This window comes from Helianthus annuus, chromosome 2, assembly GCF_002127325.2.
Source record: "Helianthus annuus cultivar XRQ/B chromosome 2, HanXRQr2.0-SUNRISE, whole genome shotgun sequence".
In the NCBI taxonomy this organism is placed as follows: Eukaryota; Viridiplantae; Streptophyta; class Magnoliopsida; order Asterales; family Asteraceae; genus Helianthus; species Helianthus annuus.
The window spans coordinates 103,933,333-103,938,602 of record NC_035434.2 but is presented as its reverse complement, the minus strand read 5'-3'; positions in this window follow the sequence as shown (position 1 = coordinate 103,938,602).

Here is a 5,270-nt window from a genome sequence, read left to right as displayed (position 1 = left end):
GAAAGAAACATGGAACCGGTGTAATGTTAATTTCAAAAGGATCTTCTTTTATTAGCGAGGTTTGATCGTTTGTTAACTTAACACTTACCACTTCTTTAATTTTAGCACTAGTGTTTAACTCTTTTAAAAACTTAGCATGAGTTGGTACTAAACAATGATTTTCGAAAGAAGGTGACAAGAGATTAATTTCTTCAAAATTAGACTCTTCATGAATTTTAACATTATCGGACTCACCTTTTTCATTGTTTAACTCATGTGTCGGTTTTTCACTTTCTTGTTCTTCCATTTTTACATCTTCAACTACCTCTACGTTATTATTACTATTTAACTCTTCTCTTGCGCGGGATTCCTCTTCCCTTGCGCGAGATTCTTTCATGTAACGTTCGATAGTTTTAATGTGTTCTAATATCCTATTGGTCACTTCGGTGAGAGAAAAAGAATTTGGATCCTCAAAGCTTGAATCCGGTTGTTCGATCCTTGGTTCCTCATAATTCTCATATGAAGTAGATGGTTCACACCATTGTTCTTCATTGTAAGTATATGATGGATAAGGGTCGAAACTTTGTTCTTCATAGTACTCATATGAGGTGGTTTGTTCACACCATGGTTCCTCATAATAAGAGTATGAAGGTGGTGGCTCATATCTTGAGTCTTCAAAGTATGAGTATGAAGGCTCATACCTTGGTTCATCAAAATATGAGTATGAGGGAGGAGGTTCATACCTTTGGTCTTCATAGGATGTGTATGAAGTTGATGGCTCGTACCTGGGTTCCTCATAATGGTTGTATGAATTGGATGGTTGATATGAGTTATTATATTGAACCGAGCGTGCGTTACGACAATTAGTGCAATAATTACCCCTATAATCATCCTCATCATAGGTGTAGTTGTAACCTCTTGAGTATTGATCCATAAGAATCACTCAACAGACCACAACTGAGTCTCGGGACCAGAAAACAAAAATAAAGACGGAAACAGAAGCTGGACACGGCCCCGTGTTCAGTGAACACGGCCCCGTGGTCAAGGTCTGTATCTGGGCGTTTTAATTAAAGTTACTGGTCACGTTGAGCACGGGGGCGTGTTCAGTGAACACGGCCCCGTGTTCAGACTCTGTATCTGGGTATCTAACTAAAAATATGCAGCACGGGGGCGTGTTCAGCGAGCACGGCCCCGTGTTCAGGCTACTGTAAATGCAAACTAAACTAAAATGCAGAAAAATGTGCGCGCGTTTTAAAAAGGTTTTGAAAAACTGATTAGGCCGTCGATTTTAAGCTTTCTTAAAATCCTTGTGTCCCCGGCAACGGCGCCAAAAACTTGATGTGCGTGAAGTGTGTTATATTTTTGATGAGTATTTAAGCCCCTTTTTACACTTTTAGCCAAGTTTTAAATTTATAAAATACGATATTTACTAACACTAAACACACATATGGGCAAGTGCACCCATCGTGGACGTAGTATAGTGTTGGTAAGATACCGAGGTCGTCCAAGGACACAAGAGCTTTTAATACCGGTTTATCCTCAACGTCTAATCAAATCAAAAAGTGAGAAAAATGTTTTAAACTAAGAAAAATAAAAACTAACTAAATGCTGAAAAATAAAATAAAATAAAAACAGATAGACAAGATGAATCACTTGGATCCGACACGTGTATTAGTATAACCTTTGATTATTTTCGCACTTTTGCACTTGTTTAAGAGATTATCTTAGTTATTGTAGTAGGCCCCTCTTTTGAAGGCGACGTTACCCTCAACCCAGTAGTTTGAGTCAGCAAGGATACAATCCTAAAGGGTTGGATTATTGAAAGATAATGAATTAAGTTATTAATGCAAATTGTGGTAGGCCCCGCTTTTGGCGGTGACGTTACCCTCGGCTAAGTAGTCTGAGTCAGCAGGGATACAGTCCTAAATAGCCGGGTTATAGTATTAATAGTAGTTAACTTATGAGGGGGTCAAAGAGTTTGGATCCCCACCATCCAATACCTATGGGCATTGAAGGAGATCCTACTAAATTTGACCCAGGTCCCAAGCATGACCTCTAAACGCTGAACAAGGGCAAGACCCTTACCAAACCGTTCCCTTAACCCCCGACCAGGTAGCCAACATACCTCCATATAGACCGTGGAGATATGAATGGTGAAAATCTTTTATTTTATATAGACAGTAAAATAACGCCAAGACACCATCGACAAACGATAAGGAAAGATCACCTTCAACATAAGTAACTAGTTATTAAAGTCATTAATACAAAACCAAATAAAAAGTGCAAAAGATTAAAAATAAAAAGTATTATACTAAACACTTGTCTTCACCAAGTGATGTAAGAGACTTAGGCAAACATGGCCTTGATTGTCAAGAACTCTTACGATCAATCTTGTATCCCGAGACGACTCACACACTCTATGATGGACAATGGATGATGGTGGTGGATGATGGTGTTATGGTGGTGGTGGGTGGTGGATGAAGTGTGAGAGAGGTGGTGTGCCAAGGGATGAAATGGAATGAAGCCAAGCACCCCTATTTATAGGCTGAACAGAAGGCTGGGCACGGCCCCGTGTCCGCTGGACACGCCCCCGTGCCCGTCTGACATTCTCTCTCTTCATTAATTGTAATTCGCAATTACAATTAATGCACCTGCTGTACTTTCACCACGCCCCCGTTCCCGCTGGACACGGCCCCGTGGTGGGCAATGGAAGCTTCTACTGGTTTGTCTTTTCTGCTGCTTCCTGGGCACGCCCCCGTGTTCGCTGGACACGGGGCGTGTTCAGTCTCTGTTTTCTCTTCTTTGCCTTGGGAGGTGCCGTTGAGGGTCTGGGCAGTCTACTTTTGTTCCTTTTCTTGTATTTATGCTAGAATTAGTTGTCTTTTTGCTTCTTTTGTGATTTTGAGCTCATTTCATCCTGAAAATACAAAAGGAAGACAAAAACACTCTTTTTCCAACATTAGTACTTAAAAAGGGTTAGTTTTATGCCTTAATTGATGTGATTTATATGTTGCATTTTACACACATCAGGATCTTGCGAGAGGTACGATATCAGGGTTGGGTTGCGAACCCGGTGATGGTTGAAAAGTCAAATGGCGGATGGCGAATGTGCGTAGACTACACTGATCTCAACAAGGCATGCCCAAAGGATTGCTATTCCTTGCCTGAGATCGACAAAAAGATAGACTCTCTCGCGCCGTATAGATGGAAGTGTTTTTTGGATTACTACAAGGGGTATCATCAAGTTCAGATGAAACTCGAAGATGAAGACAAGACAGCCTTCAGAACTGATCTTGGAATCTTCTGCTACACAAAGATGCCTTTCGGCCTAAAAAATGCTGGCGCAACATACCAACGCTTGATGGACAAGACCTTCGCAGGGGACATCGGAAAGCATATTGAAGTTTACATCGATGATCTAGTGGTTAAAAGTCCCGAAGAGGACCAAATGTTGAAAGACATCGAAAAGACGTTCAATTCACTGCGCAGCGTAAATATGAAACTGAATCCAGCCAAATGCTCTTTTGGCATGGAAGAAGGGAAGTTTCTAGGCTTCATCGTCACGAACGGCGGTTTTAAAGTGAATCCAGAGAAAGTACAGGCCATAGAGAGAATGCCCTCGCCGCGAACCATCAAAGAGATGCAACGACTGGCCGGCCGACTGGCCGCGCTTAATCGTTTTCTCTCCAATCAAGCCGCGAAGTCGTACCCTTTATTAGCACGTTGCGCAACTGCGTGAAGAAGCAAGAATTCAAATGGACCCCCGAGGCGGAGGCGACTTTTCAGCAAATGAAGGAGTGTCTGATTGAACTCCCTACCCTGACTGCACCATTCGAAAAAGAACCACTCGTACTGTACTTGTCCTCTTCAGATAGGGCAGTAGGGTCGGTGCTATTGGTGGAGAGAAACGGAGTCCAAACTCCAATTTATTACGTCAGCAGGGTACTCACTGACCCAGAAACAAGATATTCCACGATGGAAAAATTGGTCCTCGCGCTGCTACACGCCTCCCGAAGGCTGCGCAGATATTTTACAGGCCATGTGATAACTGTGCTTACCAACTTCCACATCGGCACAATACTGCAAAAGCCTGAGACATCAGGCCGGTTGGCAAAATGGGCCATTGAGCTGGGGGGCCATAACATCTTGTACAGGCCACGTCCAGCCATTAAGGGTCAGGTCCTAGCCGACTTCATCACAGAAGTGCCGGCCGATAAAATCAAAGAATGTGAACTGGTAGAGACTCCTGAGAAGGACGTGACTGATGAGACTTGGATGCTTTATTCTGATGGGGCATCAAATGAAGACGGCGCAGGAGCAGGATTGCGCCTGGTGAGCCCCGAGAATCATGAATTTACTTACGCCATCAAGTTGGACTTTAAAAACACCAACAACGAGGCAGAGTATGAAGCATTTCTGGCAGGCTTACGCCTCGCCATCAAAATGGGAGCCAAAAGTTTACGAGCACATGTCGACTCACTCCTGATAGCCAGCCAAGTCAATGGCATATACGATGCGAAGGGTGAAGTCATGGCCTTGTATCTGGAGCAGGCAAAAGAATTGCTTCAACAATTCAAGTCTCACAATGTTATCCACATCAATCGTTCAGAAAACAAGCTAGCTGATGCTTTGAGCAAGCTTGCTTCGACTTCTTTTCAGCACCTTGCAAAAGACGTAAGAATAGAAGTACTCAAAAATCCATCAGTATTGTTGCGTCAAGTGAACGTCATTGAGATGGGGCAACCATCCTGGATGACCCCCATAATCCAGTATTTGCAAGAAGGGATACTCACTGAAAACAAAGCGGAGGCAAGGAAGATTCAAAACAAGGCCCTGCACTATGAAATGAATGGCGGTATTCTGTACTGAAAATCCTTCTTGGGACCACTACTGCGCTGTGTGGACCCTCAAGATGCGAACTACTTGATCAGGGAGATCCACGAAGGGATCTGCGGCATTCATTCAGGACCACGGATGGTTGTCGCGAAGATCATGAGCGCCGGATACTATTGGCCAGGGATGCATGTCGATGCCCTGAAGGAGATCCGCAAATGCGACTCCTGTCAGCGACATTCTCCAAAAACACTGCGCCCCAAGAACGACCTTATCCCTGTATCTACTGCATAGCCTTTCCAGCAGTGGGGAATCGACATGGTGGGACCCTTCCCAGATGCTCCCGGCGCCGTTAAATTCATAATAGTGGTCGTCGATTACTTCACAAAATGGGTGGAGGCCAAAGCTCTCGCGTCGACCACAGCTATGATGGTGCGCAAGTTCATTTGGGAACACAT